We start from the raw sequence: 11,168 nt of genomic DNA, 5'->3' as shown, positions 1-11,168 counted from the left end.
CAATGCAAATGAAGTGGACCCAATTAGAAAAGAGTAAGCAACATATCCTTAGACATATTACATAATTGGGTCGTGTGATGCTTACTGAATACTTAAAGACAAAACAAAGATATGTTGTAACAAAGAGAAAACTTGTTCCCGTTCTTTTAAAACAACTAGTTAGAGGTAATGAGGAAATGAAGGGAAATACAGAAAATGGCACTAAATTCATTTGTATAGCTTAGCAATCAACAACTGATACATACTTTTAAGGTTTAATGTCCATTTTGTTAGAGCAGACTGTTTAAGTTTGTAGTCAGAGCATAGCTTCAGATATCAGACTTACAGATGAGTCCTGGCAGCTGCTTACTGTGTGACCTCTGTGCTTCAGTTTCCTCTCTGGGAGGATAATGACATCTACTGGGGTTTTTGTGAGGATAAAACCAGTTAACACATATCAGATGGTTAGAACAGTGCCTGACATATAGTAAACACTAAAATGTTTGCTATTATTGTTATTTATACATCAAAATAACTCAGTAGAGCTCAGTTGCCATTTAAGTAGGACAAATCATACATAGGGCATACGTTATTTAAATAGTTTATGTTAAAACTCGCTTTATTTGTGGTATATAATTAATGAGCTAAAAACGGATTGGTTATGTGTCCAAGTGTTTATGTAAGAGCTCTATGATCACATGCAACATTGAAAATCTGGAGAACTGACAGTCTCTGCTCTGACTAATCCTGTGACCTAAGGCAAGTCACGAGCCTTTCAAGACCTCCATTTCTACTATAAACTTGTTTTACAGTTGTTACCCTCTTGTTCTGCTGACCACGTCATTGTGGTCTCACTTGCTGAAGGCATAGTGCTGATGGGAAAAACGACATTGGTATGAGCCCCAAGATAACTAAACATAATTAGCTTTGCTTTGTGATTTGGCTACACTTGTCCCAAACTTGGACTTGAGGTCTTGTACATGCATGTTACTGGTCACATACTACAGAGTTTGGAGCTCTCAAAAACTTCAGTGACTAAGACAAACATCCTACTTATGACAGTTCAGTATGGATTTTATTTTTATTGACTGGCTTTTTCAGGCCACAGTAACTGCAATTCTGACTGCATATTGATTGTTTCTAATCATTAAAAATGTATATAGAAAAACTGAAGTAAGTCTTTAATTTTCTAAACTGTATGTGGTATACTGAGGTGAAAAACTTAAGTGCTCTTCAAATTTGTACTCTTTCTTCTTTGGAACTTAAACCTGCCTTTGGTTCATTTATCATACCACATAATTCTTTATCTAAAAACTGGTAGTGTGAGAATCTGGGGGGATTATTCCTGTTTGTCAGTTATATATATAGAAAGAAACATGTACATGTTGGTGGGAATGTAAATTGATACGGCCACTCTGGAGAACAGTATGGAGGTTCCTTAAAAAACTAAAAATAGAACTACCGTATGACCCAGCAATCCCACTCCTGGGCATATACCCTGAGAAAACCATAATTCAAAAAGATACATGCACCCCAATATTCATTGCAGCACTATTTACAATAGCCAGGACATGGAAGCAACCTAAGTGCCCATTGACAGATGAATGGATAAAGATGTGGTACATATATATACAATGGAATATTACTCAGCCATAAAAAGGAACAAAATTGGGTCATTTGTAGCGACATGGATGGACCTAGAGATTGTCATGCAGAGTCAAGTAAGTCAGAAAGAGAAAAACAAATACTGTATATTAACACATGTATGTGGAATCTAGAAAAATGGTACAGATGAGATGGTTTGCAAGGCAGAAATAGAGACACACAGATGCAGAGAACAAACGTATGGACACCCAGGGGGGGAAGTGGGGGGTGGTGGTGGTGGTGGTATGAACTGGGAGATTGGGATTGACATGGATACACTAATATGTATAAAATGGATAACTAATTTTAAAAAGCAAAAAAAGAAACATGCAGTATGAGATCTACCTCATACTTATTTGGCTTATGGGATCAACATATTATACTTGAATCCTTCATTCATTTAAAACTTTTTATTAAGCACTGATCAAATGCCAAGCTTCTGTTCTAGCAACTGGGGAAACTGTTCTAAATGAGACAACTTCCACGTGGCTCTTAGAGTTTGCATCGCAATAATGGAGACAAGCAATAAACGCGAGCATAATAACTATCATTTAGTGACCCTTTCTGTATATCCAGGCAATAGGCAAAACACAACATGAAATAATGAGTTTAATCCTCAAAACAACTCTGTGGTTGAGTACCATAATTTTACTCATCTTTCAGGAAACAGGCTCAGGGAGGTAAGGTAGTTTACCCAAGGTCCTGAAGTTAATGGCAGAGCTGGGATTTAAACCTAGATGTTTATGACTCCATACACTGTGCCCTTACCCTCGGTGCTACATTCGTAATTTAGCAAAGAAGTAAAATGTGGTGGTCACGTACATCTTTTTTTTTTTTTAATTGAAGCATAGCTGATTTACAATGTTTTGTTAGGTGTACAGCACAGTGATTCATATATATATATATATATATATATATATATATATATATATATATATGAGAAAGACATTTCTCACCTGCCTTTGTTATGCTTATATGTTTAGTGAAGGAGAGAGACATTTAAAGAAGCAAGTGCAAATCTAGGGGGAATACTGAGTGGTGCGGGATGACAGGAGGAACTACCCTGACCTGCTAGTGGTTAGAGAAAGCTTCCCAAGAGGTGATGTATTAGCTGAGACCTAAAGAATTAATAGGATGTTTCAAAATCAAATTACAAGATTCAGCACTTCCAAGAATGTTTTATTTACTTGTCAGTCCATCAAGCAAAATTAAGTTGGATGCTTATGTTTGCCATACTTTAAACCCCATCCAGTTGAATGGATAAAGATGAAAAAGTTTGAGAAAGCTTGTGCAAATAGGGTTGATAAGGAAAGGGAAACAAATTATAACAGAGATTGAGATTCTAAATTCAGTGTACGAAACTTCAGAAATGAGCTTACAGGTGTCTCTGCTACTGAATATGATTGGTGTAAATTAGATGCATGACAAAAATGTGAACAAAATAGTAAAGCAAGAATCAAATTAGAAGCTGGAAGCCCTCAATTTTTCTGACTTAACATTACCAGGATTATAGAAAGATGGTTCCATTTCTTCTAGCTTCTCATGGCCCTGTCCCAGTATCTGTCACCTTCTTGATTTCCATTAAGCAGTAGTACTCTCTAAGTGGCTAGTAACCAATGTATATCTTAAGTTGTGCTTACAATATTGCTTTTCAAGTTAAGATGATCATTTTATCTTTCTTATAGCAAGTGATTTGGCTTTTTCTTTTGTATAGTAAACTTAACAATGTTATTAAATTTATTTTTGGTACAGTTATTAGAATACTTAAACCAAAATCTGAAAAAGAAGTCATCTGTAAACGTTTTCCTTGAAATTGGCCTTGTTTTCCTTTTAAAAATTTATTCTCAAGGCAATACATGTACATGGTTAAAAAAAAATTAAAAACCACAGAAAAACACCCAGCTCTCCCATCTCAGTTGCTAAATCAACCATTTCTCATTTGGTGGCTACAGCTATAACTTAAGTAAGATGTTTACAGGTCTCATCTCTTTTTAAAAAAATTTTTTTAAAATAAATGTATTTATTTTATTTATTTTTGGCTGCATTGGGTCTTCATTGCTGCTCACAGGCTTTCTCTAGTTGCAGTGAGTGGGGGCTACTCTTCGTCGTGGTGTGCAGGCTTCTCATTGTGGTGGCTTTTCTTGTTGCGGAGCATGGGCTGTAGGCATGTGGGCCTCCATAGTTGTCGCACGCAGGCTCATTAGTTGTGGCGCATGGGCTTAGTTGCTGCATGGCATGTGGGACCTTTCCGGACCAGGCCTCGAACCCATGTCCCCTGCATTGGCAGGCGGATTCTTAACCACTGCGCCACCAGGGAAGCCCCTCACTCTTGATTTATCAACTTTAGACAGTATTTGATTCCTCCATTATGAAGGCAGAGTCCCATTGCTCTTTTTAGGTTCTCTTTATAACTTTATATAATGTATTGAATAAAGTCTGATTATTGAGCCATCAATTTTAGACATTACCTCTTACCTCTCCATTATAGAAAATGAGGAAATTAACATTTCTATACTTTATCATGTGCCTTATCTTCCATTCTACTTCCTTTTATTAGCTATACTATTACTTCTATGTTATCAAGGTTTATATATTCAAAATATTTTCTGTAGCCATAATTGCTTTAAAGTATAGTTTGACTGAGCTAATAAACAGCTGAGGTGATCTCAAACGTCAAAATGAGGATTTTTTTTTTCCTGAGACACCGACTAGAAATTGGAGCTTTCCCAAGGCAGATATTGTACTTTAAACAGATTTGTTTTAAAAGATCCCACAGGTGGCCAAGGGGAGGATATACTGGATTGGGACGAGAGATCAGTTAAAGACTTGCTGTAACGAGATAAGAGATGAAAGATGGGAGCTTGAACTGATCCACTGGCAGTGGGGATGGAGAGAAGAGGATAATGGAGAGTAAAAGAGTCAATCCAGACTCTCAGGTTTTAATGTGAGAGGCTAGATGGTGGTGCTACTAAATTGGAATTGGATGCAGGAGTAATTACACATTGGTGGGTAGGAAGTGAATCTCATTTTTGGGCATGTTGAATTTTGGGTGTTTAGTGCTTCCAGATGGAGAGAGATGGAGTTCAGGAGAGGGGTGGGGATTGGAAGTAAAGATCTGTGACTCATAGGATATGACTGAAATCATAGGTGTGGATGAGATTGCCTGGGAAAAGAATGTAAAGTGAGAAGAGAGCTAAAGATGCAGTTTGGGGGAATGCCAACTTTTAAGGAGCAGGCAGAACAGAGACTAGTGAAGGAGTCTGAGGGATGGAAATCATGGAGCTGATGTCACAGAAAACAAGGGATGGAAGTTTCAAACAAAAGGGAATAATGATGTCAAATGCTGTAGAAAGTTCAGGCAAAATTGATTTCTTTCTTCAAGTGTCCATTGGTTTCACAGCCACAATTTCAATGGCATGGTGGTGGTAAAGGTTAGATTGTGAAAGGACTGAAGACTAATTGGATAGTGAAGTCAAGACAACTTTTAAGACGTTTGAGCCAAAAAAAAAAAGTTTGACTGAAAGGGAAGAACAGAATACTGCAGATACAGGGTTAAGGGAAGGATGGATGGATTTTAGATAATTTTAGATAATATTTAGATCAATATTTTCAAACCTACTGGAGCCAATACCCCCTTTCTATAACAATATATTCTAGTCCCTGTACTAAAATAAAATTCATAGATAGCATAATTTTTAAAAAAACAATTTAATGATCTACCTATAATATGAGGAGAAACAGAAGAGATTTATAATAAAACCCCTCTCAAGCACAACTAATCCAACTGATACATATGTAGACTCACCATGAACTCAATAGCTACAAATACAGGTATCAGTGGGCTGTATTAGCAACTTAAAATCTTGAGTGTCTTAATACCTTCAGTGGTGTGATTTTCTAAAATAGGGAAACAACTCTTGCTTAAGTCTGAATAAAATAAAATACAATCTTCCCCTGGTTTACATAGTAGTTGTGTTTCTGGAAATATTCAGTGTATTTTAAAGCAGTGAAAAATCTCCCAATACTTGTGTACTTCTGTTTATAAGTAAAAAGGAGTTGGTTCAAGGCTAAAATAATTATCACCAGGCTTTTCACTTACTGTCTGGTTGAACTCTGAATGGAACTCAACAAAATTCTTCCTTGTGTAGGAGTCTCAGACACGGCATGAGTCTTATGGTCCTAGGCCTGGCACTCTAAATGGCAGTAAGGACCTTCAACAACCAGAAATTCCCCTAAAATTTCCCAAATTCACTGTTCCCTTTGGGACTGCCTGCATGTGCTAGACCAGAGGAGAAGAGGAGGCTGAAGTAAAGCCAAGATAGATTATTGTCCCTGATACAGTGGGAGGTGATAAATTTGAGAGTAGAGGTAGAAAATGTAGGATTTAAGAGGACAAGCACACACATTCATATCTTGGCAGATGTCATGTTTCCCACAGATCAGTGATAGCTCTGCCTTAAGGATTTTGTGATATGCTGGTAAATTCTCTCTCTTTTTCAATGCCCTGAGTACCCTCTCCCTTAACTTGGAGTTCCTAGCCTTTGTTTAAAGCCTTCAGCTAGTAGGCTCATTTGCTGTAAGTAAGGGCTAAATTTTGAACACTATGAAAGATTTGTTTTTTGGAGAGAAAGCACTATTTTTATTATGATAGGCCAAAAATGTTGAAAATTTCAGAGAAGATATATTAGTTTCCTATTCCTATTATTGTATTACTGCTGCTGTAACAAATTACCACAAATTTAGTGGCTTAAAACAATACAAAGGGGACTTCCCTGGTGGCCCAGTGGTTAAGAATCTGCCTGCCAGTGTGGGGAACACGGGTTCGATCCCTGGTCCGGGAAGATCCCACGCAGTGAAGCAACTAAGCCCGTGCGCCACAACTATTGAGCCTGCGCTCTAGAGCCCGCGAGCCACAACTACTGAAGTCCGCGCGCCTAGAGCCCGTGCTCCACAACAAGGGAAGCCACCGCGATGAGAAGCCCGCACACCACAACGAAGAGTAGCTCCCACTCGCCACAACTAGAGAAAGCCCGCGTGCAGCAACGAAGACCCAACGCAGCCAAAAATAAATACAATTTAAAAAAATACAAAGTTATTATTCTAAGGTTCTGGATGTCAGAAGTGCAAAAGGGATGTCCTTGAACTAATAAGGTCAAGGTGTCAGCAGGGCTGTGTTCCTTTTCGGAGGCTCTAGGGGAGAATCCATTTCCTTGACTTCTCTAGTTCCTAAAGGCTGCCTGCATTCCTTGGCTCATGACCCCTTCCTTCATTTTCAAAGCTAACAGCATAGCATCTTCAATCTCCTCAGACTCTTCTGCTTCCATCTTCCACTCTTAAGGACCCTTGTGATTACACCAGGTCCACCTAAATATTCCAAACTCCCCTTGTCAAGATCCTTATTTAATCACATTTACAAAGTCCCTTTTGCCATTAAAGTAATATATTCACAGGTTCTGGGGATTAGGACGTGGACATATTTGGGTGGGGGGCTATTATTCTGTCTACCAGAAAAGGGTAGAGCAAGGAATATTGGGTTGAAACTGGGACAATTTACAACATTTTTTTCCTCTTTTTTTTTCTTGCAGTTCAACCACCTTTACTTTTGCCTTTAAAAGCCAAACTCAGATGGCTTCCCTGGTGGCGCAGTGGTTGAGAGTCCGCCTGCCAATGCAGGGGATACGGATTCGTGCCCCGGTCCGGGAAGATCCCACATGCCGCGGAGCGGCTGGGCCCGTGAGCCATGGCCGCTGAGCCTGTGCGTCCAGAGCTTACGCTCCGCAATGGGAGAGGCCACAACAGTGAGAGGCCCGCGTACTGCTAAAAAAAAAAAAAAAAAGCCAAATTCAGAATTCTATAGCTGCTTATGTTAGTATGGTTTCTGTTTATAATTTCCATCAAATTTAAAATAGCACCCTAAATGTACAGATTAGCAAAATATATTGGTGGTGGGGAGACAGAAGTTGAACCATACATTTATGTATTCAAAGTAGCATTCTCAACCTGATTTTGGTTTTCATATCAAATACATAATATATGGTTTCATTATTCTGCCAAAGCATATTTATTTAGCATTATCAATATTGGGACAAGTTTTACATACCATATTTGTGCTATTTCCTTGTGCCCAATTTTCCTCATTTATAAAGTACAGGAAAGTAACAGTACTATCTCATAGGGTTGTTACAATTATAGAAGTTGTGGATATTACCAAAGACTAATGCATGCAAAGCACCTAGAAGGGCCTAGTAGTGTAATAGCCATTTAATGACATTGTCTTAATATTACACTATTTTTACTGTCTATACAATTGTTTTTTCCTGCTGATGAACCATTTAAACTAGCCTCAAAATGTGAATGCTTCCAAACTGGGGTTCTAATGGAATACACTACTATAAGCACTCAAGCACATCTTTTTTGCTTGTATTGAATTATATTCTAAATTTTTGTCAAAGGCTGTGCACACATTTACGGCTTTTGCTTGGTATTGCTTTCCAAAAGGATTATACCAGTTTCAATACTAACACCAAGGAATTATTCAAACTCTGTTGGCAGGGTTTAGAAACATTTTGCTACCTTAGTAGTCATAAAATGGTGTTTCAAATCTGGTTTAATTTGTACTTGTTGCATCCCTGTAAGCATAAATATTTACTTAATGCACTTATTTGTATTTGTCCATTCATTCTACAGTTATATTTATTGAGCATCTGGGTGTATCACTTTTCTAGGGACTGAGGATCTAACAATAAATAGAACAGACAAAAATCTACTTATGGGAATGGTTGATACAGCTCTATGAAAACTATAGTCTATTAGGTACTATATTAAACCAGCATAAGCTTTTCAAACTAAGTTAGCAAAGCTTTGGAGTATTCGGCCTTTGCAGGAGGATAAGATGTGAAGGATGCGCCTGGTGTACCTTCTGCTCATTTATTTAATAATAATGAGGCGATTTATTTAAAGATTTGGAGTAAGAAAGTAAATAATTTAAAAACTCATTTTTAAATATAAAAAATTAGTTTTCAAAAATAAGACAGTTTTCAAAGAAATTTCCAGCACTTGTCCCCAACCCGTCTCCCCTTGGTTTCCCCCACTATACCTCTGTGGAAAGACTTGAGAAGCATTAACAGACTATTCAAAACTAACTCTTGGGCGCTGAGGAGTAAATGTGTGACAAAGTTCCTTGTGTTTTCAGCTTCTGGTGATTACAAATAATGCCGCTGTAAACATCTGTTTTCCAGAGTGGCTGTTTCAGCTGCATTCCTACCGGCGGTGTATGAAAAGCTATACTAGCTCAGCACCTTCATCTTCGCCAACACTTTTTACAGTCCCCCTCCCCCCATTCTAAGAGCTGTGTAGTAGTACCTCATTGTGGTTTTACTTTGCATTTCTCTAATGATTAATGATGTGGAGCATCTTTTCATGCTACTTATCTTTTTCGGTGAAGTGTCTGCTCTAATCTTTTGCCCTTTTTATCGCTTCTTTTTTTTTTTTCTCATTACTGAGTTTTGAGAGTTTATATACTCTGAATTAAAATTTTTTATTAAATATATTTTGATTAAAAAAACGCAAGTCACAGGTTACATTTGAGTATGTGTATTCAAATGACTGTGAGCCACTTTAATTCCACACTTTGCTTTTTTTTGTAACTAATTTAAATGAATTTGCGATGTTATCTTTCTGAGGAATTATGTTTTTCTCTATCTCTAAAATGAGAGGGACTTAGTTTGCTGTCAAAATCTAAAACAACTCTCTTCAAGCTCTAAAAAGGTATTCTGTATACAACTGACTACAAACTAAAATATAGTAGAAGCTCTGCTTCTTGTTAGGATGTAAATAAGCGGAGTAATGTGTGACCCAGGAGTAAAGAAAACACTGCTTTCAAACGACATTACTTTCTAAATTAGGGTGTTTTTTTTTTTTTTTAAGTGAACTAGCAACACAGCAAGGAATGATTTGAAAGAAAAGCTGTTTTACCTTCCCAGAACCCATACCTTGAGAAAAAGGAACTATAAAAAGGCAGGTGTTTTAAGTTTTGAAAGTAGTGCATGCAAGCTCCTCTTAATTCACATTTGCACCTGCATCTCTTATTTGCAAAATTGATGCGTAAACTTTCAAAATAGCAAAATGTAAGTTTGTTACAATATTAACCTGTGGTTTCGTGCTCCATGCAGTAGAGCATGTTACCTTGCAAATTTGAATCCTTTACCGTTTCTAATCCTTACTGTAGTTAATCTACTTTAATGCTACTGGAACTGAGCAGTTTGTAGTTATTAGACTTGAAACCTCTAGAATAGTTTTAACTGCCAGAAGCTCCTCCAGTGCAGTTGCCCTGTCCTCCTGTCTCTCCTGCGAAAGAAGGTCACCTTCTACTGTTGACGACCTTACTCATTTATCTGGGCGAAATTCCCAGTCCGCTCCGGTCTTCCTGCATTCTTCTCCTGGATCAGGGCTCCTTCACCGCGCACAGCAGCTACTTCCCGTAGAGCCGGGGAGGAGATTAAGCACTTTGGAGACCAGCCGCCGACCCGGATTATTTCCCTTTTCCGTTCCAAGCATGTGTCCAGCTAAAAACTTTTTCACCTGTCACACTCCTGCTCATTCTTGATATTCGGTTTCCTGCTACAGTCTTCGCTAGTTCAGCAGCTACGATGTTTGGCAAAAATAGCTAGCATTTTTGCTTAAACAATAACGGCCGCGCAAATTTTATGGTTAGATTTGTCTTAAGCCCGACGACCGCGCCTCCTAACTAGTGAGGAGGGACGCACCCGAGGGCTGAAGAGCTGAGGCCGAGAGAAGGCTGCGCGGACAAGCCCTGGCGGGACAGCTCAACCCTCAGGGACACCGTCGGCTCAACCCGGGAAGTTTGGGCTCCAGCCGCCGCTTCCGGACACGCCTCTCCGCGAGCCTGGAACTCGCTTTCCCAGCAGGCCCCGCGCGGCCCTCGGCGTCCCGCCCCGTCGGGTGCGGCGCTCTGCGCGCTCCGGGTCCTGTCACTGCTGGACCCGCGAGCCTAGCCTGCGGCCCCACCCCCTGGCTCCCAGCTCCTTCCCCGACTCCCGCGGGTTCCAGTCCCGGCTTCCAGCTCCCCAGCCCCGCCCTCAGTCGCGCGCGCTCTCCCCGCCCCGCCCTCGTCCCCCCGCGTGCGGCCGCCACAGCCAATAAGATTCGGGGCCGCGTGCGCAGATTCAAACGGCGGCTCTTGAGGGAGGCTGGGCGCGAGATTCGGCGGTGCGGACAAAACCCTGCAGGAGGCTGTGAGCCCTTCAGGGCTGCTCGCTGCGGGGAAAGGGCGGGGGTCGGCTCCCGCGGCAGAGCCGCGCTGGGACAGCGGCGAGGAGGCTGAGAGGTGGCGGGAGGGGCCGGCGGAGGGCGGGAGCGCGCCTGCTGACATGTTGGGGGCATCCCTGACCGGGCCGGGCCGGGGCTAGGAGCGGCGCTGCGGACCGGGGGCGGGTCGCGGTCCGCCCCTCCGTCCTTCTGTCCTGCCCTGCCGGGGACGTGCGTTCTGCACTCGGTCGTCGCGGAGAGGGACCTCGGAGAGGGAA

The sequence above is a fragment of the Kogia breviceps genome, chromosome 17 (assembly GCF_026419965.1).
Source record: "Kogia breviceps isolate mKogBre1 chromosome 17, mKogBre1 haplotype 1, whole genome shotgun sequence".
NCBI classification, from domain to species: Eukaryota; Metazoa; Chordata; class Mammalia; order Artiodactyla; family Physeteridae; genus Kogia; species Kogia breviceps.
This window is presented reverse-complemented; position numbering follows the sequence as displayed.